Raw genomic sequence first — 26265 nt, forward strand, 5'->3', positions numbered from 1 at the left:
GGCTGTAAAGTTGTCAGTGTTTCCTTATATAAAATCCTGAACCACAGCTCCTGCTCTCCTTATAAAAATGCACCATAACTTTAATCTTGGCTTCTGAAGTCTCCTTAACTCCTTAATAAAATCTGTTCTGAATAAGTAGGAGTCAGGAGATTGAGCCATCTTTGGGTTCTTCCTGCTGGTTGGGAATGCTTGGGAAGCACTTGGTGTTTGAAATAAGGAGCCCTTTGAGAGCTCATGAGGAACATCTGAAGCCCTTTGGATTTGTTTCTCTTTTTATTCATTTTGAAAGTGGTTTTGCTTCAGCAACTCTGAGTGCCTTCAGAGCTGTGTTGGAGGTGTTGGGAAACCCTCCCAGCATGTGTTACCTGTGAACAGGAGAACTCTGGGGTTCCTGAAGTTTGGGAGAGATTGAAACAGGATTGGGAAGGTTTGTGCTTGGACATTCTTAATGCTTTAACTGGCTTTGCTGAATGGAGACAGGGCAGTTACAGTGTGGTCAGCATTGCAGGGAGGGTTCCTTGTGCCAGCCCAGCACAGGAGGGACAGTGGGCTCATGGACAGGATCCATGGGGCTGCTCCAAAGGCTGGAGCCGCTCTGGAGCCAGGCTGGGACACCTGGGGGGGCTCACCTGGGCAGGAGCAGCTCCAGGGAGAGCCCAGAGCTGTTCCAGGGCCTGAAGGGGCTCCAGGAGAGCTGGAGAGGGGCTGGGGACAAGGATGGAGGGACAGGACACAGGGAATGGCTCCCAGTGCCAGAGGGCAGGGATGGATGGGAGATTGGGAATTGGGAATTGTTCCCTGTGAGGGTGGGCAGCCCTGGCACAGGTGCCCAGAGCAGCTGTGGCTGCCCCTGGATCCCTGGCAGTGCCCAAGGCCAGGCTGGACATTGGGGCTGGAGCACCTGGGACAGTGGGAGGTGTCCCTGCCATGGCACTGGGTGGGATTTAAGGTCCATTCCCACCCAAACCAGTCTGGAATTGTGTTCTCTTCACATTATTGCCAGGTGACCCCTCAGTGTTCACTGGGGTAGGGATTTCACCTTGGGTTTTATTTGGCACTGTGAAATTCTGGCCAAGCAAAGGAAAGAGCAAAGGTACAAAAAGAACCTTTCCCTGCTCCTGGTTTTTTCCTTAAAGCAGCACAAAGGAATTCTTCCCCCAGGCAGTTCCTCGTGGAAAATTTGGAGGAATTCAAAGCATGATGGTTCACAGTTAGGACAGACACTTGGAATTTTTATCCTTAAAAATAGTCTTGTCTTTTTCCATGCTGAGCATGAAGTCCTGAGGAAGCAGAAATGGGATGTGTTGATGATCTTTGAATCATCCTGCCTCCCCTCAGTGTCTGCAGAATATCTGAGTAGTATTTCAAGTTAAAACAAAAACATTTCCCAGTCTTTTTGGTGTTGAAGAGGATCTTCAGATGTCCTAAGGGGGGTTGTTCATCCCTAATTCCCTCATTCTTCCATTCCCATTGCACCAGCTCCTTTGGAAACTCTTCTCAGTTGATTTCTGTGCTTTTCATTTTTCCTGTTGGAGTTAACGTGGTTTCCTAGCCCAGAAAGCTGCATTGTAAAATACCTTGTTTTGTCCATCTGCTCCATTTATTTCCACCCTTATAAAGTTTTATTGAAGAAAACCAGATGAAATTTAAGAACAAATTTTGTCTTTTAAAGCTGTGGCATCCCCTCCATAGAAATAACTCTGAATGTGCAATTTTGTGTCGTTTCTGAAAGCACCTCCTTGGGCAGTTTCTGTGCCATGAACCAAATCAAGGGAACTCAATTTTAAATGTATCCATAATTTCATTTGTTTCCTGCATGGAATGTATCTGGTAGTGTGAAACAATGGGAAAATAATTAAAAATAGCTGGAAAATGGAGCTCTAATTCCTATTTAGACCAGTCCTTTAGGAGGTTTCTCCTAAAGCTCCTCTCCATGCAGTGCTTTGCTTCCAGATTAAAATACTCTGGATTAAGCAGTGGCTTCAAATATTCTAGATGAGATAAAGTTATAGCCATGGGGGAAGAGGGGAAATGGAGAAAAGCTTGTGAATGACTGGATTACAGGAAATATTTGCAAATATAAGTTTAGTTCAAATTTAGTATTCTATTTTTTGACCTTCACCAGTGGGATAAATATATAGAAATATATATATTTTTTATATATATTATATATATAAAAATCTGTGCGCTCATAACAGTGACAGAAATTATTCTGAAAACTTTGCCTGCCTGGTTTTGGTCCAGTGCATAAAAACATCAGGGTTCTCTCTCTTTTCTACCTCCCAGTAGTGCTGTGCCAAGCTCAGGATGACATCCCAAGCTCAGGATCACATCCCAAGTTCAGGATGACATCCCAAGTTCAGGATCACATCCCAAGCTCAGGATCACATCCCAAGCTCAGGATGACATCTCAAGTTCAGGATGACATCCCAAGTTCAGGATCACATCCCAAGTTCAGGATCACATCCCAAGTTCAGGATCACATCCCAAGCTCAGGATCACATCCCAAGCTCAGGATCACATCCCATGCCTCAGTTCCAACACCTCAAGGAGCCAAACTGTGTTCCCACCTTTCATGCCAAAACGAACACAAGAAATCTTCATATCTAACAAGAGAATTCTTCCTTTTTTGTAAAATACTTTATTTGCTGACTTGTCTAATGTAGTAAAATTCTCATTTTAACAAGGCAGTTTTTTGATTCAGAGTCCAAGGTGTTGGTGTTACCAGTTTGGTGGAATTGCCACTAAATTGTTCAAGGTGTTCATTATGTTCAAGGTGACATTGGTTTGCAGGTGGCTCATCAGCATTTTGGGGGTAAAAGAAAAGAATATTCAAACTGATGCAGTGGCTTTTCCTTTCACTTCCAAATTTTGGTCCAGATCTTCCCCTGGTTTACTGTAAACAACAATATCCAAGGAAAGGAGATGGAAAAAAACACTGAGGGATGGGAGAGATGGATAAGGGACCATTAATGCACTTGTAAGGAGGAGCTGGAAGTGTCTTAAAATTCCTTTTAGGATACTTTTCCACCTTAAAAATCCAGCTGTTGTAGGGTTTGTCTGTGCCCACATTTTCAGGAAATTCAAGCCACAAGATCTGTATTTAACAGTTTTAAGCAATCAGGGAGTTTTCCTGTGTTTCTGGCTAGGGTTGGGAAGTGCTTTGGAGGCAGATTCTTCATTCCAGGCATCTCCAGGAAAGCACACACAAGGAGTTGGAGCTGTAAAAGCAGTTACAAAAAAAGGCAGGGATTTTGTGATTTTGTCTTGTTTCCATTCCCCCATCGAAAGCACGTTTGGAAATGATTCCGAAATGTTTTAGAAATTGTTGTTACCTTTTGTCAGAAGCTGACAAGCTAAACTTAGGTTCCTCCTAAACACATAACTCAGAACATGAAAGCAATTCCTCCCTACGGTTCCGTAAATGAAAATAATTTAGTCTTTGGTCTTACTTTTGGCATTTGAGACAATTCAGTTCCTTTGGTAAGACCTTATGATATATTAATTTGTAGCTGCTACTTTCATCTGCAGCTGTGCCAGTGGAAGCTGAGTTGCCTATGAAAAAGGAATTTGATGTTTGCTGTTCTATTTTTTGTTTCTAATGTCCACATTTACATAAAATACCTGTTTGTTTTGCCTTTTGAAGTCAGAGAGAAAGGGATGAGATGCTCTCAGTGAAAATGAGGTTTCTTGTCTCTGTTGGTTTTTTATTCCAGAGGAAATAGAGCTGGCCTGGGGAGGGAATCTGGAGGGTGTTACCTGTTGTGTCAGGGAGGGTTTAGGTTGGATATCAGGAGAAGATTCTTCCCAAAGGATGGTTGGGCACTGGAAAAACTCCTCAGGGAATTGTCCCAGCCCCAAACTCTGCTCAGCAGCAACAGAAATATTCCTGTATTGTGCCCCCTGTTCCCAGCACAAATCCAAACCACCACCCCACACCTTCCATGAAGAAAATGCCCTCAAGCCCACCCAAACCCAGCCCACCAGCCCAGAATCTCAATGAATTTTCTGTATGAAAAGCCAAAAAAAAGCCTTGCAAAGAGGAGGACAAAGGACGGTGGAGCCGCTCGGGATGAACATGTCCTGGAATGTTTATTTTTGGAGCTTCCAGGGAAATGTAGGCAGTTGTGCTGCCTGTTGTCATAGCAGTACCTGTCAGATGCGTGCTGTGCTCTCAGAATTACCTCCAGTGATGTTTGTGACCATCCATCAGCAGTGGGCAAACCCTGGCGTGCGTCAGGAGCCACAGCAGCTTCTGCGCAGCTCGGGACCTTCCCAGCTCTGAGTTTATCCTTCCTGACAAGGCCCCCAAAGCCACACTGAAATCTGGGCTGAGCTTATGGAAATTTGGCTTCATGGTGATATTGTGCTGGGTTCGAGGCAGGCTTATGGAAACAAAAGCAGGATGGTTTTAATAAATGTATGAAAATAGGCTCTTTGCACTTACATAATTGAGCAGTCAAGTCGCATCCATCAGATGAGTGCAAGTGCAAAAGCTCTGATTTAAAATCCATCCCGAGCTCCTGCTGGATCAGGGGTAGTTTTCATAACAGGGGAAAAGAGGCCAGAAGGATGGCAAAGATTCTGGATTGCAAACTACAGGAAAAGCAGGGCACCCCAGTTTCAAAGTCTATCAGGTGTTACTGAATCTTTAGGATTGGGGTGAAGGGAACAGGAAAAAAGGCTTTAAAAATCATCATTTCATTTCCCAAATCCCTTTGTGGGTTCATGCCTGTGTTAATTCCATGTTCAAAGACATTATTCATGGCCTTAAAATGCTCCAGGGGAGGTTTAGATTGGAGATTAGGGAAAATTCTTTAATGGAAAGGGTTGTGAAACACTCCCCAGGGCAGTGGTGGCGTCCCCATCCCTGGAAGTGTTCCAAAAACATCTGGAACAAGGTGGGCTGAGGGTTGGACTCAATGACCTTAAAGGTTTTTTACCAACCTTAACCACTCAATTTTATTGGATGTTACTTGAAATTCCAAGTTTGTCACTGGGGCCCTGATCACTTAAATATTCCCTCAATATATGTTTTAGTGGAATAGGGTGACTGGTTTACATTTCCAAATTGCAGTTGGGATGAAGGAAGTGGTTGAAATGCAATTATGTTTTAGGAGGCCAAGGGATGCATTGTTTCAAGAAGAGTTGAACAGTACAAAAAGCTTGGATTAGAAGGAATTGCTGCTACTTTTTCTGACTATTAATGCATTTCCTACAGGACTCTGTGCTTACTTAGAAAGTTTAGGAGTCCAGACATGCAGCTTGAACAATCAAATCATTTAATTCAGGGCTGGAATGCAATAAGACTTCAAATGGGAGCAATTTTGTTTTTCTTTAGTGCTGAATATTTCTCTGTATAGAAAAACCTCCCCCTATTTCCCATGTATAGACCGAGAATAACAATTTTCAAAGCTTAGAACTTCCTGAAAAAAACAGCTCTCAAAATTAACGCGTGTGCCCCAAAGTTTGCTCTTCATCTGGGAATAAAAGACACAAATGCACATTGATAAATCATCTAAAATTTCTGTAAATCATCTAAAATTTCTGTAGATGGAGGGATTTTTTTTTTTTTGCTGTCATAAAACCCCGTTGCATAATGTACTGACCTTTTCAGGAAAGACCTTGCAGGATTTTTGCTTTAGCATTGTACCTGTCAAATTAACTGCACCTGGGAGGAAAATGAATATACTTGACTGTGTTTGAAATAACAGGGTATTTTCTAATTCAAAGAGCTGAGGTCCCTTGAAGGAATATTCTTCAGCAGCTGCTCTTTTCCCGTGATGGCTTCCACCCTATATCAGGTGGTTTTCTGCCAGCCTTTGGAGTTAGAGATGTCCCTGGCATTGATGGAATATTGATAATGGTGTGGTTGTGAGAGCTGATGAGCAGCTGGGGCAGCCCTCTGGATTCCATGGTCTGGTTTTCTCCTTAATTTCTGCAGTCTGTGATCATTTGGGATGGAAAAGTCATGGAAGGAGAGCAGGGCTAGATGGGATTTTGGGAAGGAATTGTTCCCTGTAGGGTGGGCAGAGGCTGGGATGGGATTCCCAGAGCAGCTGTGGCTGCCCCTGGATCCCTGGCAGTGCCCAGGGCCAGGCTGGACACTGGGGCTGGGAGCACCTGGGACAGTGGGAGGTGTCCCTGCCATGGCAGGGGTGGCAGTGGGGGGGATTTAAGGTCCCAACCCAAACCAGTCTAGGATTCTGAAAAGCACCTGGTGAGGCTGCCAGTGTTGGGATGTGTGTGTGAGGTGTGAGCCCTCCCAAATCCATCTGCTCCTGTTTTGAGCACTCCTTCCATCTATTTGGGTCATGATTAATCCCTCCTGTGGTCTAGAGGCAGAATAATGCTTTTCAGCAGTAAAATAATTCCCTTGTTGGTCATAGTTGTATCATCTTAATTAGGGTTTTTGTGTCTTTGGAGCCGTCTTGGGATTTTGGGAAGATTTCCTGCAGCAAGATGGGCTTGGGCTGGTGACCATGTCCAGCATCCACTGTGATGCTGCTGTTTTCTGGAGTTTATTATTGTGCTTCCCTTGACAAAGACATTTTCCTGTCCCTAAAGGTGGATGGGATTTGGTGTCCTGCCAGGAATGGAGCTCTCAGGGCCCTGGCAGCTCTGTAAAACCAGGAGAAGGCTGTTGCACGTCCTCTTCATCCTAAAGCACATCTTGCTTTTAACTTTGCTTCCAAAACATCCCTGTGCAGCATTGGCTCCACCTTCATTGCTCAGCAGCAACCCCGTGACACTTCAGCTTTGTTTTGCTGCAAGAAAATTCCAGTGAGTTGGAAGCAAAGAACTGTGTTAGGGAACAGCTCTCCCTCCACTAGGAAGAAACACAGAGGGATAAAATGATCCCAACTGCTCCTGTTCTTGAGTTCAAGGGGGAAAAGGTGAATGAAGGGTTTTTTAGAGATTTTTTTTTTTTTCATCTTTTCTTCTGTTAAAAGAAGAAATTTTTGCTGGTTTTGGCACCTTGCAAAGTTTTAGGTAGTGAGGCAGTGCTGAGGTTTAGACCTGGAAAATTCCTGAGCATGAGTTGATTGTCCTCCTTGAGGTGGGGACAAATTCAATCCCTTCAAAACCTTTTGAATGCTCTGTGTGTCTTATAAGGCTGGGGAACATCAAGGAATCTGTGGGTTTATCATAGAATTGTTTAGGCAGGGGAAGAGCTCTGAGATCAGAGCCCAGCACCAACCCAGCAGCAGCGCCTCATCCTCAAATGATACATCCACACAGGTCTTGAACATTTCCAGGAATGGTGTCTCCACCACTGCCCTGCTGGACAGCCCTTTCCATGAAGAAATTTTCTCTAATAGCCAACCTAAACTTGAGGGTTCCCTCATCCTGTCAGTATTATTTAGAAGAACCTTTAATCCAGGGGACATCCCATGTCACTGCTGGGGGTTTTCCATGGAGGATATTCCTCAGGGAATCACAGGCAGGAGTGGCTGCTCCTCCCAAACCCCTGCTGGTTGTCCCCTGGTGTATTTTACCTGCTCTGAAGTCACGAGCAGTTGAGAGGCACCTCCCAGGCTGTCATTTCCAGAGTGGCTCAGAAATGGGATATTTTAAGGAGAAATAGAGCACGGGGTCTTCGCACAGTGCAAGAGGCAACGTGGCTCAACTGCTACGCTGAGAAAAAGCAAGAGAATGTTGAAAATGGCTTTTTATTCCTCACTTTTTGGAACCATCACCCACAGGATGCTGTGGATGTCTGGTTTCCTTTGTTTTTAACAAGATTCTTGGAAAGCCAACTCATTTGTTTGGCTACTTGCCCTCTTTTTTTTCTCAACTTGTATCTTGACAGTGTTGAGAACTGCTGGGTTTAACACATTGTTTAGAGTGAAAGCTGTAAGAGGTTATTAGGCTGTGTGTTGTGGTAATTCTCTGCTGAGAGCTGATTGAGACCTGAAGAAGCCTTGCCAAAGTAATTTCAAATGGAACACAATGATTCCAATATTATTTTGCCTTCTGGAATCTAAACATGAGTTGACATTAAGGTACTTTGGGATGATTGTACTCAGAAGCCTTTTAGCAGCCAATATCTTTATCAATTTGGGTTTTATGATTTTTTTTATCAAATTAAGCACGAAGAATTCAATATATTGTTCCTAAATGATGGATAATAATGTTGTTACACGTTTTTGGTTTTTGTTTTGTGCTTTAATTACTTCAGGAGTAGCAGAAACCCTTGGCAGATTACATTTCCTCAGACAGATCCTTAGAGTAAACTTTCCTTTAATTTAAAGTTTTCTTACAATTTCCTAATTACAACTGAAAAAACCCTTAACTGTCATTTTAAATTTGACATTTCATCTTGTGATTCCAATGTTCTTTTCCCCACTGCTGCCTGAACCCACTCCAGAGGCCCTGGTGAGTAGATATTCAAAGTTTAGCTCTCTCTAAGATGAGCTCATGAACATTTGAATTCACATTATTGTACCAGTGTGGGTGTTTGGGATGAAGCTGCATCCAAGTATTTGCTTTCTCATTTCATGGAGCTTTGGGGACTTTTCCAGCTTTATTCTGCTTCTCCTGGCTCCTCACAGCCAGTTTTGGTGCCTGCAGCACCACATTCCTTGGGAGCACCCAGAGGAGATTTGCTCTGTAGGATCCCACAGGAAAAATGATCCCTGGGACATGTGGCCAAAACCAAGAGTGAGAAATGATGATGGGAATCCAAAGACCATGGAGCATCCTGGTGGCACCTGGGGACCCAGGTCAGTGGTGGCTTTGGAATGCCAGGTTGGATTTAATGATCCTAGAGGGCTTTTCCAACCTAAATGATCCCATAATTCTGTGGTGGACGGGAAAAACATTCTATCTTAGCACCCAAACCCACCTGGATGTGCTATTGCAGTTTTGAATTGGAATTGTGGTGCCCTGAGTGCTCATGTTGTGCTCATTGAGCCCCCCAGGAAGGGTGACCACGTCACAGCCCCAAATGTGAACGTTCTGGGATGTTTTTAGCACAGGATGTGAGGCATGAGCACGATGTGGGAACACTTGGTGCTTATAAAAGCAGCAGAGTGAGGGAACTAATTAAATAAAGCTGAAGGTGTTAAATCCCAAAGCAGGGCTCCATTTTTACCAAGTCCAAGCTAACACCACGTGATGTTTATTTTTAACAGGAAAGGTGTAGCAACTTTCACTTTGAATCATTCTTTTTCCACATCAGCATCATTCCAGTTACTACCATTGCCCATTTAGAAATACCCAGGGATGGGCTGCTTTTTCACACTTGGGTTTTATTCATCTTTTCCAGTATTGTAAAAAAACCCAATATTTCAGTCTTGAAAAGTAACAAAAAATGGTTGTTTGGATATTATTTTCAGGCTTAAATGCATTTTTGGCTGTTAATCTGCAATTCAGATTTCTGTAGTGAGCTTTGCACTGAAATTCTGTGGGCTTGACCATCCATGAGTGACTTCAATTTTCAGCACTTAGAACAGTTTGACTAAACAGAGATATTGTACAAACTATAAAATAGTACTTTGCTCTTAATGTATTAATTTTTTAATGATTCACAAGGGTAGTGTCCAACCCAGTTATTAATTTAATACAATTTGGGTGAAATATGCCTAAAATCCTGCTTGTTCTTACCTTGCCAACATGTTCCTTTTCTGAATTTTCATCTTTTTCAGTGACTGACAGTGGTGCAGCATTTTGGCTTCTGAGAGCAGCAGCCTCGATGCTTAAAAAGCCAGCAAGGCCTTTTCTGGGGTTATTAAATTTTAGGATCAGAAATATTTCATGAGCACATTCTAGAAAACAAGCTTTTACAGTGGGAGTATGAGAAAGCATGGCCACTATAGGAAGAACTGGAGGTTTTTTTTTAAAGAAGGAAATTATTCATGCTCTGATATAACAGATGGGTGATTGTAGGGCAGGAAGAGTTTAAAGCATATTTAGGGAGAAAAGAGGTGTCAGATCATTGGCTATCACCAGTTTGAAGGTTTATATCACTGAATATAAGCACTGAAAAGTCATCTTCTCTCTCTCAGTGCTTTGCAGCCTTTGAGCTCAGCCTTTCTTGATGGATGTTTCTCCTTTCCCATCAGAAGTGTCACAGGAAAGCTGGCACTTGCAGATAGTAAAACAGAGATATTTCTAGATCTTGGGATAAACAGGCTGAACTGAGAAGGTAAATTCATGATTTTTTAACATTAACTAAAATGAGAGCATCCTTAGGATATGGGTGATGGATATTGATTATCAGTGGTGTTAGGAAATATCCATCCTGAGGCACACACTGTGCCTTGAGTGGCTGAACTTTAAACTTGCAGCATGTTTTTCATTTGGGATGTTCAAAGCAATAACATGAAAGATATTAAAAGCAAACCTTTTCCTTCTTTAAATTCCTTGTGCATAAACATTCACCAAAGGCTTGTTGAGCTGCAAAGGGAATTTACTGTCAGTGTGTTCAGGGATCTGTTTGGAGACAGAAGCTTTGCTCTTCCAGCTTTTTCAGATTTTTTTGTCCTGGATGTGTGGGAAGGGCTTCCCCCTGCGCCTTCCATCTTGCCCTGAGCCTGCCCATGTTCCCAGCTGCATCCAGAGCATCCAGGCGCTCTGGAAATGCCTCTGCTGTTCCTGCTCTGGCCTTCCCCACCCCTGCCTGCCTTCAGCTTCCCCAAGCCCTCACCTGGAGGCCGGGGAGAGCTCCCAGCTGCCCTTTGTGGGAGTTGTTTGCTGCTTGCCAGCAACGCCGGGAAAAGAGAAAAATAATAATGTGTGGCTGCTGCAGAAGGTGTGAAAACTGTCAGTTCTCAGGTCACTGTGGTTATCAGCAGCATGGAAAGTTTCTCTCTCTCTGCAAGTGGCTTCAGAGAGAAGGAGCTGAAGCCCCTGATCCCATCTCTGACCCAATTCCCTTTGGAGCCACCTCTCCATAACCCACAGCACTCCTGTGGTGCAGCATCATGTCCTGGCTCAGTTTGAGAAGTTTTGGGTGGTTTAATTGGCTTGGGCAGCTCTCTGCTGGCTCAGGTGTCCCCTGGGCAGGAGGAGTCTTCTGGAACATGAGCAGAGAAATGCATCACAGCACGGGGTGAGTCAGCTTACCCTAAAAAACTCTGGGAATGGAGTCCACCAGATGGGCTCCTGCAGAGTCCTGGTCCTCCTTCACAGGGAGGGATGGATGGATGGATGGATGGATGGATGGATGGATGGATGGATGGATGGATGGATGGATGGATGGACGGACAATCTGCACAGGAAGCAGGAAAGGCTTCAACAGCTGTATCCCCCATCACCCTTCAGCTTTTAATTTAATTTCTTCTTTTGTCATCTGAAAATGTATTTTGGTTCCTGTCAGTTGGAGGAACAATGATTCTGTATTAACCAAAAAATCACCTTTGTGACATTCTGTGTTTCTTAATGCTGGAATTTTCCTTCTGAGGGCTCAGGCACTCCCTGGGTTTGTTCCTCTCTGTGTTTGATTGTTAATATGTAATTACTTTGTATGATTTGCCTGTAGCTGGCCTGGTCACGTCTGCACTATGTGAGGTGTAACAGAAGTACTCAAAAAAACATGCAGGAGAATATAATGATGATTTTCTGACAGTTCTCTCATAAAGATGTACAAACAGAAACATTTTGGGATGAATTTCAGTTGTGTGTTTGCGTCAGTGAGGTTTTTAAGGGAGGTGTGATACTAGGATGGCTTTGTGAGGATTCACTCTCCTTCCCACACTTGTTGTCTCATGTTCTTCCTTCTGGACTGTTTTGCATCTTCTCATGCAGAAACCACGTTTCATTTTTAAAAATCAAAGTGAAATTGCCAACTGTCAAAACCAAACATGTTTTCTGTAAGTTCCTCTTGAACACAGAGTAACTTTTTATTTGTCAGACTATTTTTGACAATGCGCTCCTTCCACAACTGCTTCAGTTGTGTTTCCTCGAGGAAAATGAGGACAAAGTTTTCTTGAGGAAAAGTATTTCCATCTCTGAGATATGAATCACAGTTATTACCTTATATTTGGTGTCATGTTGAGCTGTACTTTCCTGTTTTGGTGCAGCACTTTTTAGACTTAGAAATGTGCATTCAGTACTTGCCAGTGCTTGTAGCCCTGAAAATGTTTCCTAGCCAGACTTCCAGAGTTTTGTGTTCTTCATAAACTTGTAATTTTCAGGTTTTTTAACAGAATTGAAGGATTTTAGGTTCTTTAAGAATTATTCTTCATCTTTTCCAGTTTGTCCAAAGCTCTGAAGTCTTTTTCTCCCTCACCATGCTCTGACACAGCTGAGGGAGCAGTGGGGCCTGGGTGCTCCTTGAAGGAGCCACTCTTGGCCCTTCTGGAATGTCTCTTGAGCAATAGATATGGAATACAGCATGGAATTATAGGAATTATATGGAGTATGATCCCATGCTGGAAGGGCATCTCAAGGATCATCTGGTGCTGTACTCCTTGGGAAGAGCATAGAGAAAAGCTCAGGAAGGCAGTTTGGTTCTCCTTGGAGAGCCGTGCTCAGCTCTGCTGTGATTGTCTCTTGAGAGGATTCTCATTCTGCACGGAATCATGGAACCACAGGATGGTTCTTCCCATTCTACCCCAGCCTTGGCAGGGACACCTCCCACTGTCCCAGGTGCTCCAGCCTGGCCTTGAGCACTGCCAGGGATCCAGGGGCAGCCACAGCTGCTCTGGGCACCTGTGCCAGGGCTGCCCACCCTGCCAGAGAACAATTCCCAATTCCCAATATCCATCCAGCCCTGCCCTCTGGCAGTTTGTTCCCATTCCTCCTTGTGCTGTCACTCCAGTTCCTGCAGTTCCTGGTGAGTTGTCCCTCTCCAGTTTCCCTGGAGCCCCTGTAGTTCCTGGAAGGTGCTGGGAGGTTTCCACACCACCTTTTCTTCTCCAGGCTGACCAATCCCAACTCTCCCAGCCTGTCTCCATACTAGAGGTGCTCTATCCCCTTTATCACCTTTGTGGCCTTGTGGGGACTTGCTTCAGCAGTTCCATGCCTTCCTTATGTTGAGGGCACCACACCTGTCCGCAGTACTCCAGATGGGAATCCATTGCTTTATTTTTCCTGTTTTAATTTACTATTTTCTGACCTAGCCTAATGAAAAAAATGCACCATTGTAATAAACTCTTGCCTCTTGATTGCAGAGGGTGAAAATCTCCCTCTCTGCTTTGCTGCTCACAACTCAGGTTTAACAAACAGGATTCCCAACAAGGATTAGAAAACCTGAGGGAGCTGTGGGATGGTCACCAACCAGTCATGGGTGAGGCAGGGTTTGAAATTTTCTGTGTTTATCTTTAAAAGGCCCTTGCACTCTTTGCTGTGTGTTGTGGGTGATCTGTAGGCTCACCCAGGGCTTGTCTGACACCACTGGGAGGAGGCAGTTGGCTTAATTAAAGCAGATGGACGTTTTTACAGCTTCCTATATTTTAGTTTCTGCCAAGACAACTGACAACAAGGAATGAGGAATTTATGAAGGAATCATGAAAAATTTATGCTGGCATATGAGATTTATTCATCCAGCATAGAAAGTGTGCTTTAAATCCTGACATCAGAGCTGCTAATAGGAAATTTGGAAATAGATTAAAACTGTTGATTGTTTTGTGTGAATGTGCAGATTCCACGCTGGATTTCCATCCCGTGCTGTGCTGGGAGGGACCATAAAGATAATCTTGTTCCAATCCCTGCCATGGGTAGGGACACTTCCACTGTCCCAGGCTGCTCCAGCCTGGCCTGGGGCACTGCCAGGGATCCAGGGGCAGCCACAGCTGCTCTGGGCACCTGTGCCAGGGCCTTACACCCTCACAGGGAATAATTTCTCCCCAAAATCCCATAGAAATCTACTTTCCTTCTGCTTAATGCCATTTTCCTTTGTCCCATCAATGCAGTAGTTCTTGGAATTCTAGCTTAGAACTGAGTTTATTGCTCTGTTAGTCAGGATGGCAAACTTATTTTGCATTAGTCAAAACTCATGGAATAAAACCCCTTATAAGAAAACTGGAATATTGCCAATGACAAATTTACATCAAATGCTTCAATATTAGATCTTTAAAAAACCCAAACCTCAACCCAGCACTCACGTGCATTTCTGGAAAAAATAAAAATTGGTTTAGATATTTACTTTTCAAGCTTTGCTGAGCACTTTCTGGATATTATCTTCACAAAGCAGAACTCGGTGTGTGGACGTACGAGTCCACAGGGAAAATAACAGCGTTTTCCTCAGTCTCATTTCAGCTCGACTGTTGCATTAATTTCCTTTATAACTTCTGACATCTGTAGCATGAATTGCTAATTTGTTTGGTCTGAAAGTTGGTAGGAAATAAGGACTCCGGTGAAGCCAGAGTGCAAAACCACTGTTGCATTCAGCATTTTTTGCTGTGCTTCTCCTGACGTGACCGACTCCTCCATTTTGTGCTTAACCTGGATTTGATTGAAATTTGTAAACTTTGCCCCTACATGGAGTTTTGTATCAGAGCTCGCTGTTCTCTCTGCTGTAAAATATCTAATCCCTTCTACTTACACGTTTCTGTGAAAGCTGTTCCCTTGTTCTGACATGGAAATCCTCCCTGTACGAGTGTGATGGATGGAACGCAGCGCTCGCCTTGATTTAACGTGGGGAGAGCTTTGTTAGAGCTGATAAATAGAAAGGGGTTGATTGAAGGCACCCTGGAGTGGGTTTTGGGCAGAGATGTGGGTGTGGGATGAGCAGAACAGCTCCAAGACTCCCTGATCATGGAAATTAATCTCCAGATCTGGGGAAGCTCAGTTCAGTCTGTCAGAGATGTCCCACAGCAAGCACATGGGGTGAGATAACGATGCACCACAATTAACCTGAGATGGGCAGCTTCAGATGAGACAAAGCTGACTGGCACATGAGGTTTTTTCAAATTTTTCAGCTCATTCAGTTGAAAATCCAGAAGGGCTGGATTGTGATTGTATTTTGTGGATAGATATGATAAATACAATAAATGCTGGTAAAGCTTGGTGAGTACCAAGGGCAGGTTCTTGTGCAGTGGAAGAGACTCATTGGGTTAAGGAATAGGACAGGAGGGGGGAATGGCCTTAAGCTGTAGAAAGGCAGGATAAGGTGGGATATTGGGCAGGAATTGTTCCCTGGGAGGGTGGAGAGGGGCTGGGATGGAATTCCCAGAGCAGCTGTGGCTGCCCCTGGATCCCTGGCAGTGCCCAAGGCCGGGCTGGACATTGGGGCTGGGAGCACCTGGGACAGGGGAAGGTGTCCCTGCCATGGCTGGGGTGGGATGGGATCATCTCTGAGGTCCCTTCCCACCCAAACCAATGTGGGATTCTGTGGTTCTGTGATTCTCAGGAAAAGCTGGAGGTTTTGTTTCCTCCACCTGGTTTGTGGGAGATGTTCATGGGGCTGTAGATGTGGCAGTTGTGCATGGTCAGGAAGGATGAATGCACAGAGTCCTACAACTTCAGTTTAGGCTGGAAAAGCCCTTCAGGACCATCAAGTCCAATTCCCCCAGCACTGCCAAGGCCACCAGGTGCAACATCCACACAGCTCTTAAATCCCTCCCTGAGCACCTGTGCCAGGGCTGGACAACCCTTCCAGGGGAGAAATTTTCCCAAATATCCACCCTGCCCCTCCTCTGGTGCACCTTGAGGCCATTTCCCATTGTCCTACCTTGTCCTGTCCATGTACTCAAAGAGTTACCACCAGCTCATTTCCAGCTGTGTCAATAAATGAAATTGCAGTGATAAGGAACCAGTTTGCTTTAGGGTTTTAGGGGTTTTTTTGCCTCCTCTCCGGTGCTCTTTAATAATAAATGAATTCTCTCCATGCAGTGAATAAGCCTGTTTGGGATGTAAGTACTGCAATACATCTTACAGAGCCAGGGCTGGATTTGGGAATGCTGCAGGTTCTGTCAGGAGCTTTAGGCTGCAGAGGAACAATCCTGAAAATGTCTTTTTTAAAATAAAAAAAAAAGGAGATTTACATGGTTTGGTTTCTTTATCCTTTGAGAGAAAATTACCATGTAAAGGTTTGATCTTGTGTTACTCTTTGGTTTTATATCACTAAGTTTGGTGCATTAATTAGGAAATTCAGGGTGAAGATGCACTTAGGATGCACCAACAGCAGAAAAGACGTTTTCTAGTGCTGGTCTCTGTTTGTCCACTGGAACACAGTGATAGCCATTTCAGTGTGGTACTGATCTGATCATTGTGTGGATCTAAATTTCCCTACACAAATTCTTCAGATGTCATTGGGAGTAATTTGACTTTTGTTGGGTTTTTTGCTTGTTTGTTTATTTCGCCTTTTTTTAGATCATTTTTTTTTCTGGTTTATTTTTTCTTTGTTGTTTTCCCCCCTTCTGGATATTGATTAATTGCTTGTGGTTTGATTAATGTATGTATTTTTTTACTCTCTGAGTGCTGCATTTCAGCTGTTGAGTGCATGAGCAAAGTGCTCATGGTACAGCCACAGAATCCCAGCGTGGTTTGGGTTGGAAGGACCTTAAATCCCATCTCATGTCAGCCCCTGCCATGGGCTGGGACACTTCCACTATCCCAGGTTGTTCTACAGCCCATCCAAGCTGTGATCCAACAAGGATCCTAATTTTTTATTAACTTTTATAACACACCAAAGGAAAAAAAAATTAAGAGTTGAATCTTGGTCACCCATTTTCCCCCTCCATTCTTAGTTTAATCTCTATGTGTTGGTTACACAGACTTAAATTTCAAACTTAAATTTACGAGTTGTTGTTACCCTATCATGTAAATCTTTTCATCTGCAATTAATAGGATAATTAAAATGTCATGTTTATGAAGATAACTTTTTTCCTGGCTGGGATATTCTGCAATTCACTTACCAGCACTGGGTTTCCAGGTGGACATTGTGTCCTTGAGCTCTCCTTGACTGCATTAACATTTGCTTTGTCCATTGCCAGCCCACAAAACATTAAACATTCCCTTTTTTCCCTGAGTCACAAATCCCCTGGCTCTGGGAGTGCTGTTGGGATGGGGGAAGTGCTGAGGCTGCTGAGCTGCCCTGGAGCAGAGCACAGGACAGGGGGGACACAAAGTGCAGCTCGTCCCTCAATCCAGCAGCAGCACCTGGAGCCTGCACTTGGGTCATCCACACCTGAGCCAGGGCAGCTCAGAGAGGGAAAGGAAAGAGGAAATGAAAGCCCAGGTTTTGAAAAGAGTGAATGGAATTTGTGCTCAATGTCCTACTCTATGGATCATTAGAGGGGGAAAAAAAATGTGGTTTTTCCTTGCTTTGTGAAAAGCTTTTTGCACAAGTTGTTTTCATCCTATTTTAAATTTATTTCCCAGATACAGAGGTAACATGGCACAAGTGAATAATTTCATGCTTCTTTCTCTTTTATCAGTGTAAATACTTCTCTTTTTTTTTTGTAATGAGATTTTGGTGAGTTATACTGATGTGAAAGAAATCTAAAAAGCAGCACAAAATTCTTCTGAAAAAGTTTGAAAAGAAAAAAGAAGCAACAACTTGTAAAACTTGCTCATCCCTGCAAGAATTTATGTCTGCACGTACCTGAGCCAGTATTCAGGAGCTTTGCTTGAAGCTTGGCAAGGAATCCAATAGAAATGCAGGAAAACTTCTCAAGAAATCAGATTCTGCCATGCAAATTCACTGGATTAAGAAGGATGTGATTTGTGAAGGTTTTAAATTTTAACCCTTTTTTTTTTTTAGTTTCTCGTTCCATTTGGGAGGCTGAGTTATAGGAAGGCTGAGAAAGGGACAGATTTAATGTCAGAATTGAGGTGTTTCAAGGCACAGACGTGGAGAATTGATGGTGCAGGTGTCAGGAGGGACGCCAGCAGTGAAGGCACGGTGGTGTCAAGCCAGCAGCCGAGGTTTGAAATGTGGTGCAGCTCATTTTGGGGTGTGCTGCAGGCTCTGACAGACACAGGCTTCCAGAAAATGGCCATAAATTGTCCACACAGATGTTGCCTTTGGGCCCAGGGGCTGCTGTAAGAGGATGTGCTGTGATAAATGCTGAAAAAAGGGTTTGTAGCTCCATTTGAGGGCTCTGCAGGAGATCAGAGGGGTTTTCATAGCAGGGCTGGGGTCAGTGCCCATCCTGGAGCACAGGAGAGCAGGGTGGGAGATCCTTCTACATGAAAATGGTGTGAAAATGAGATTTCCTGATAGTATTGGGGCTCAGGGAAGAATTTGCTGGTCCTTAAATCTCCCTGGCAGGGTGGGGTGGGTTCTGCTTGCAGGGAACAGGGACAGGACAGGAGGAAATGGCCTCAGGCTGTTCCAGAGGAGGCTCAGGTTGGATATTTGGGAAAATTTCTTCACAGAAAGGGTTGTGAAGTGTTGTAACAAGGTGTGGAGGGCAGTGCTGGAGTCCCCATCCCTGGGAGGGTTTCAGAGCCCTGTGGATGTGGGAACAGTGGTGACCATGGTGGTGGTGGTGATGGTTGGGCTCGATGATCTCAGAGGCTTTTTGCATCCATATCAATTATGATTCCATGATTCAGGGATTAGTCAGGCTGCAGTTTTGATTCTTTTAATTTGCATTTCCATTTTACAGCAGTCTTTGAACTGGTTCTGAGGCTGTGGCAGAGAGCTGGGAGTGAGCTTGGTGTAAACCCCAACCTAAGGTTCAAGAAATCAGTGATTTCTTTATCAGGAATTCAGAATGTGGTTTTCCATTTTCTATGAATTTTAATCTATAATGTTCTAATGACCTTTTTTCAAGAACATTTTATCATGGTGCCTCATTTATCTTGCTAAAAGATAATTTTATTTTTTTATGTGATGTTAAAAGTCACACATAAATTTGATCTTCCATTCACAGTCCACTTACTTAACTGGGTGTTTGATTTAAAGGTACTTCTGGCTTGAGAACGATTTAAAGGTACTTTTGGCCTGAATTCAGGTAACTTCAAATATTTTTTGAGGTAATTATCACACAAATATCAATGGCAAATGGGCCAAATATGATCTTGTGGGAAAGAATATATTTATAGAATTTTATTCCTGCATTTTATGCTGAAAAATCATCCATTGGATTTGTTACTCAAGCAACTGGGCATTGTGGGAAAATTAAACTTTGCCAACTTTTTCAGCTCTTCTTTGCTAAAGGGCCATTGTCAAAGATGCTTTGTTTGCCATAAAGAAAGATTTGTAGTGACAGTTTTATATAACAACAATAATATTAATTTGAATTATTTTTGGAAGAATCTCGGAGCAGCTGGGGAAGATCATCTGCATTATGTTGACCTTACAGATGTTCGACTTGATTCATGGAGGAATGAAGTAATTTGCCTGTGCCCATGCAGTGAACAACCAGCAGTGAAGAATAGGAGTCAGCTCATAGATTATTTTCACATGAAATGTTCAGCTCCATTTTGATAATTTGTCCATTTTCCTCAGGAATATTAACCCATTTCTCTGCTGAAATAGCCCAGTTCACATCTGAGGCGTAAAAGCTGAAAAAATATTTAAAATTCTGTGCAAAATTAAGGAAGGTTAATTAGTGTAAAGCTTAGTTTTTTAAGGTCAGCAAAGGTGTGGGCAAATATTTGCCCCAGAGAATCCATTGGCTTGTGAATTTTTGGGGAGTTTAACCTTGGTGGTCATGGAATTGTCAGAGAATTATGGAATTATTTGGGCTGGAAGGGATCATCCCATTCCACCCCAGCCATGGCAGGGACATCTTCCACTGTCCCAATGCCCAGCCTGGCCTTGGGCACTGCCAGGGATCCAGGGGTGCCACAGCTGCTCTGGGCTCTCAATTCCTTCCCAATATCCCATCCATCCCTGCCCTCTGGCAGTGGGAAGCCATTCTTATAAACAATAGATTAAAAGTCATAAAAATCTGTAGGTAAAGCTTTGCAGAGGCTCCTTTTCCTGAGGAAGAAGTGCTTCTGGAATAAATAAACCCCAGTGGATCCCATCCCCTGGCACAGCTGGAGAGCTGCCCTTCCCCTGCCCTTCCATGAAGGAGATGTGCACTGAAAATGTTTGGGATTTTTTTCAAATCTAAACTATAAATGTGTAAAATGATCACAATGTGCCTCCCTGCAAGAACCCACATCCAGCTGGAAAACCCCAGCCACAGAGGCTTGAAGAGAAGAGCAGAAGTTTGACTCTGTAACATTTATTTCAAATTAATTTTCTGCCATCCAGCTCCAGCAGTTCATTTTTCCTACTGAATGGGATCTAATAAGACCTAATAGGTGATAAATCAGTTTCCCAGTTCTGGGCATTAAGGAACTGCAGTGCTGTGTTCTGCTAGAGCAGGAAGGTCTCCAGCTCTCTGTTCCACAACAAGCAGGGCATTAAATAGTCTTAAATCATCAGCCTGTCCCTTCCTCAGCTCCAGGACCACTCCTGAGGCTGGGGAATTTCACAATGAGGGATCATTCTTTATGGCAAACTCTGTAGCTGCGAGCAAAGCAATTTAAAAAACACTTTAGGAGAGTGGTTCCTACATCCTGCTCCTGTTACAAATCACTCGGCCTCGGTGTTTACAAAATCTGCAGTTTAACTAATACAGATGGGTTATCAAATTATCCTGATGGAAACAGATAGAGAGGTTGTTTCCTATCAACAGTTCCATTAGGAACTAACAACAAAATGGGATTATTTACTCAGCATCTATTCATTCCCACTAATTTGGCACAGCGTTATTAGCACTGAAGCTTTACATGCAAAACACTCCAATTCTTGGGGTAATTTGATAATGCAAGACACGTTCCTGATCCATCATTTCATAGGATGGCTCCTATAAACCTGTGTTTTAACAACCAGTCCTTACCCAGCTCTTCCATGGCAAAGCTCATCCATCCCAATTAGGAGCAGCACCAGCTCTGGAGAAAGTTTAGATGAGCCTGGGCTTTATTGTCCTTGGGTCTGTAGCCCACAGTCCAAAGGATTTATTGTTCCAAGGGCTCCTTTTTTTCCCAAATTTAAATCTGAGCAAGGCTTTAGGAAGGTTCAGAGCTGCTGCAGCTCACAGCAAAGGGGTTCACCAGATCAGCTGGTTAAAATAACTGGGTTGCCTCAGTTGGTTTAAGTCACACAAAGCCATCCAAGGCTTTCCCTGAATCCAGAGGGGGATTTTTGCACAAAGTCCTTTTTTGCAGCAGTATTTGGGAAGTGAAACCTCCAGCAGAAAGATGGGGATCAGGAATGATCAGTGTTCAGCCCAGAGAGGAGAAGCTCTGGGGAGACCTTAGAGCCAATTCTGACCCTGAAGGGGCTCCAGGAGAGCTGGAGAGGGACTGGGGACAAGGATGGAGGGACAGGACACAGGGAATGGCTCCCAGTGCCAGAGGGCAGGGATGGATGGGAGATTGGGAATTGGGAATTGTTCCCTGGCAGGGCTGGATGGGATATTGGGAATTGGGAATTGTTCTCTGGCAGGGCTGGATGGGAGATTGGGAATTGTTCCCTGGCAGGGTGGGCAGCCCTGGCACAGGTGCCCAGAGCAGCTGTGGCTGCCCCTGGATCCCTGGCAGTGCCCAAGGCCAGGCTGGACACTGGGACAGTGGAAGGTGTCCCTGCCCATGGCAGGGGTGGAATGGGAAGATCTTTAAAGTCCCTTCCAGCCCAAACCAGTCTGGAATTCCATGGTGTATGGTCAGCAGAGTCCTTCCTTTCATGTGGGACTTGTCAGCCCAGTCCCAGCAGGTTTTGGAAGATGTTCCCCCGGGGTGAGGAGCTTCCCACGTGTTTGTCCTGCCCTGAGTCAGATAATTCTCTCTGGGCAGGGATGTGTCCATTGACTGCCCTGCACATAAAAGCAGAAAATATTGGATCAGCTGGAGAGGAGGAAGGGAAGCACAGCTTTGCTTCTCACCCTGATCGATCCCACTCTTGTGGGTGCCTGGACTTCTTAAAGGAGAAAATGAAGTTTCAGATGTTGTCAGAGGCAGCAGTGAAATTACCTTTGCAGTTCCAGCTGAGTGAACCGAGTTTTATTTATTCTCTAAAACCAAGCAGAAGATAAAACACTCACACCCTGTATTTTGTTTGTACATCATCATAGCAGCATTTTCCTGCTCGAGGATTAACACCAATTGTGCTCGGATTTGTTATTTACAGGTTTCACCTCGGGGCACCTTGCCTTTATTGAGTAGGAAAATCAAAAATTGCCCTTGCATGACATAAAGGCAGAGATTTAACATGGGAGGTCACTGGCTGCTCAGTGGCACCTTCTGATGTACAAAGTGGGGTCAGCACAAAACGTTTCTGTCTCAAAGACGTTCAACACCCTGTGAGTTCCAGCTCTGCCAGACCTGTGCCCTTCCTGACAGGGCATCCCCCATCCTCTGCAAGAGGGGCTGGAGGGTGGCCAGGGAAGGGAATGGAGCTGGGAAGGGGCTGGGTAATCCCTGAGGGAGCTGGGAAGGGAATGGAGAATCCCTGAGGAGCTGGGCAGGGGCTGCAGAATCCCTGAGGAGCTGGGAAGGGGCTGCAGAATCCCTGAGGAGCTGGGCAGGGCTCACCTGGAGCAAAGGAGGCTCAGGGGCCCTCGTGGCTCTGCACAGCTCCATGGAAAGGTTTGTCCAGGCCTGGCACAGCTGCCCAGGGCAGTTTGGAGTCCCTATCCTGGAGGGATTCAAAATCCATGTGGATGTGGCACTTGGGGACAGGGGGCACTGCTGGCCTTGGCAGTGCTGGACTCGATGATCTTGGGGGTTTTGCCAGCCCAAATCATTCCGTCGTTTTCTCTTATTTTTGCTGCATTTCCCTGGCTCCGTGCAGGGCTGGAGCAGGTGGAGTAGGTCAGAGATTATCAATAGAATCATGGAATTGCTCAGGTCAGAAAAGCCCTCCAAGACCACTGAGTCCAACCATTGACTGCCAAGGCCACCTCTGCCCCATGTCCCCAAGTGCCACATCCCATTGACTGAGTGCTGTTGTCATTAATTTAGGCAAAGCAAGGTGTTAAAGTGCTGGTGTGAGTTCCAAACCTCTGTAAATGTGTTTTAAAGGAATTCTGAAAGAAACCAAGTAACCCTCCCAACTTCCTGTGCTGTCCAAAGCAGCTTCAAAAAAAAAAAAAAATCTGTGTTTGTCACAACCTGAAATTCCCTAGCAGGAGTCAATTTAAACAGCTGTGACCACCCTGTAATTATGATTTGTCACAGACTAATATTTACTTTTTTCATTCGTTTAAAACTCCATTTGTTTTACTGTGTACAAATTAAGAACAAAGTGTCACGTTGGTCCCTGAATGCATAATTGCAATTAAGGTGGTGTCTTGCAGAAATAATACACGGAGGGTTAATTTGGACCACGAGCTGGTTTTAATTCTGCCTTTGTGTTTCTCTACAAGTGAATTATCCTAGGGTGGCACAGGGAAAATCACAGTTATTTGTAGCTGGGCTCTAACGTAGTGGTTTTAATGGGAGGATTTTTAATGAGGGCTTGTAGCCTGAATTGTTGATGAGAGGCAGATTAGTTCTGTTTGCTCATTCCATGAGAGGTGAGAGGCTCTGAGCAGGGTTTGTGGCCCCAGTTGGGAACTGTCCTGAAGGAAATTAGACAATTTCTGGCGAAAATGTCAACACATGAAAAGTTCAATCACAGGAGGGCTCTGCACAATTTCTGTTTCTCCCCTTTTTAGTGACATTTGGCTCTTAAATATTTGATGATGCATTGAGAATAAAAATATTATATATACAAATATTACATATTTTGTAATGAATTACAAATGTGAGTGACCTAAATGAACACACTCCCTGTTACAGGAACAGTATTGGAGTGGTGTCATCATTTAATTCTCTCTTATGTCTTGGACTAAATCACAATTTTTGAAGCTGATTTACACCATTAAATCCTGTGTGTGTGGTAGAAAAGCATCTAACTTAAATAATAAAGTGAGAATTTCCCAATTTTAATACAGCAAAATTAATAATAAGGTAGATATATATTTATTAAAAAAACCACAAACCTTTTACTATTTTCCCCAGTAAAAGTTAAATGACTCAACCTAAACATCAAGGAGGAAAGGCAATTATTTCTTAAAAAGTGAGAGAAAAAGGAAGAAGGTCTTAAAATATGCAGAAAAAAAAATCTTTATCTCAGATGACACTTTTAGGAAAAAAAGTAAAAAAATTGAAATCTTTTCCAATTATTTATGAAACTCATATTGCATGTTTTCTTTGAAAGTACTGTTTTTAACTGAAAACCAGGCAGAAAAAGCAAATTCCTGAATTTCTCAATCCCTAGTTCTTCAGCAGTGACTCTCAAATCTCTTTGGCCTCTGGGTGTGATCCACAGCAAAACTTTTTGTGTGGCTGCTGTAACACTGAAGCTTTGGGTTGTAACACCATAAATCATATCCCAGGTTTGTGCTGCCACTTTCAGTATCCTTTGGGATCCATTTTCAGGGATCAATGTCTGGATATTGCTGATGTTAAAGATGAAATTACTTAAAATCTGGACAACCTGTGTGTGCCATTCTGCTTTTAATTTCTCTGGAAAAAATCCAGGAAATGGAGCTTTTTACCTTGTATAAACCTTTGATCCTATTGATCATTGCTGGCCTAGATCACTCCTGGCTGCTGCCAGCCTTTCCATAATTTCTGCTGCAGATGGAGCTGAAAACTCTGGCAAAACAAGCATCAATATCCATTGGAAAAGCAGATTTTTGCTTGCCCTTCATGGGTCACTGGATGCCAGAATCCCTCTGCATCCCAGCGTTAGTCCCTGCATCCCTCTCAGCTCATTGCCAGCTTTGTTAGGCCCAGCTTTGCTGATATCCTGAGTTTTTGGTGACCAGGCAGTGCTGCCCATCCCACATGGGTGCTCAAGCATCACTCAAGGCAGGGATGAAGGAATTGGGAATTGTTTCAGTCCTGGAATGGTGACTTTGGAGCAGCCTGGGCTGTGGAACATGTCCCTGCCCATGGAGTGGGATGATCTTTATGGTCCCAACCCAAACCATTCTGGGATTCTCTAATGCAATCCCATAAAATGAGGATGCTTTAGGTGTTACTCCATACACAAGCATTGGGTGAAAAGAATCAACGAGCATTTGCTTTGATTGTGTTTTATGGGTGAGAAAATCTCCTATCAGGACTAATCTAAATTTTCCTCCACTTAGGTTTTTTGCTTCTATGAGCCCATCAGATAATTGCAGTCTACTCCCAGAGAAGCTGCTGGCTTTCAGAGCCATTGGCATTATAAATCTTCTATCTAGAGAGAGCCAAACTGTGTAATTCAGGCCAGGGAAGAAGACAAAAGGAGCAGAAATGGTGCAGAAATGCTATTTGGGCTTTGTACCCAAATCTACTTTGCCCCAGTGCAGCAGAGCCAGGCCAGGGGTGCTGATGGTTGTGAAGGGACTGCCTGGTTGTCTGGTCCTTGTGAGGCTCAGGAGTGTTTTCCTCATGGGAATTAACTTCCCTGGCACTGCACCCTCCTGTGTGCCCTGTGGGATTGCTGGTGCTCCACTGTGCTGGTGTCCAGCTCCCCAATTCCAAGGAAATAAGCCTTGCACAGTTTTGGAGATTCTCTTATTGCTGTGTCCATAGTAAAGCAAACTTTTCCATGGCTCTGCCTTGGGAAGGGGAGAGTTCACCCAAGGGCAGGTTATTGCACTGTGTCAGACTCACCTGTCAGAAATCCAGTTTTAGCCCTGTGGTGCTCCAGAGCACTGTCTGTGTTTCAACAGCCACAGAATCTCCTGTAGTTCAACAATTGTTTGGCCATGCAGCATCATTTAGTAGCTTAAAGAGCTTTCTTGGGATTAACAGAGGGAGTGAAATTAAAGTATTGCATAAAAGGAATCACAGAGAACCTGATTTCAGAGGATGCCTGAATGGTTTGACTTGGGAGGGACTTTAAAGCCCATCCAGATCCCCCCCAGCCATGGCAGGGACACCTTGCACTGTCCCAGGCTGCTCCCAGCCCTGTCCCACCCAGCCTTGGACACTTCCAGGGATCCAGGAGCAGGGAAGCATTTACATCCCCAATTCTATTTCATTGCTTGTTTGATACAAACCCCTTTTTATCCCAGCCTTTGTCCCATTGACACACTTGGCTGTGGTTTTGTGACCCTGACTGTGTTTGTCTCTTGGGCTTTGATTTCAGCAGGCAGAAACTAATCCCCAGCTGGGAAATTCCTGGCAGGATTGGCATGTCCAAGGCAGCACTGAATCCTGCCTGGAGCCCAACAGAGGCTGCAGTGCAGTGTGCTGGTGCTCACAGGGGTCCCAGGATGAGGGAAGAGATGAGGATCTGACTCCATGTTTCAGAAGGCTGATTGATTATTTTATGATATATATTATATTAAAACTATACTAAAAGAATAGAAGAAAGGATTTCCTCAGAAG

The 26265-nt window shown here is 44.1% G+C and overlaps 1 protein-coding gene across 2 annotated transcripts in view; it reads left to right on the top strand.

Annotated features, from left to right (window-relative positions):
- The window catches only part of DOCK1 (dedicator of cytokinesis 1), a 279185-nt gene that overhangs the window by 156648 nt on the left and 96272 nt on the right, over positions 1-26265 (top strand). The window lies entirely within an intron of this gene.

This window comes from Melospiza georgiana, chromosome 8 (assembly GCF_028018845.1).
Source record: "Melospiza georgiana isolate bMelGeo1 chromosome 8, bMelGeo1.pri, whole genome shotgun sequence".
Lineage (NCBI taxonomy): Eukaryota > Metazoa > Chordata > Aves > Passeriformes > Passerellidae > Melospiza > Melospiza georgiana.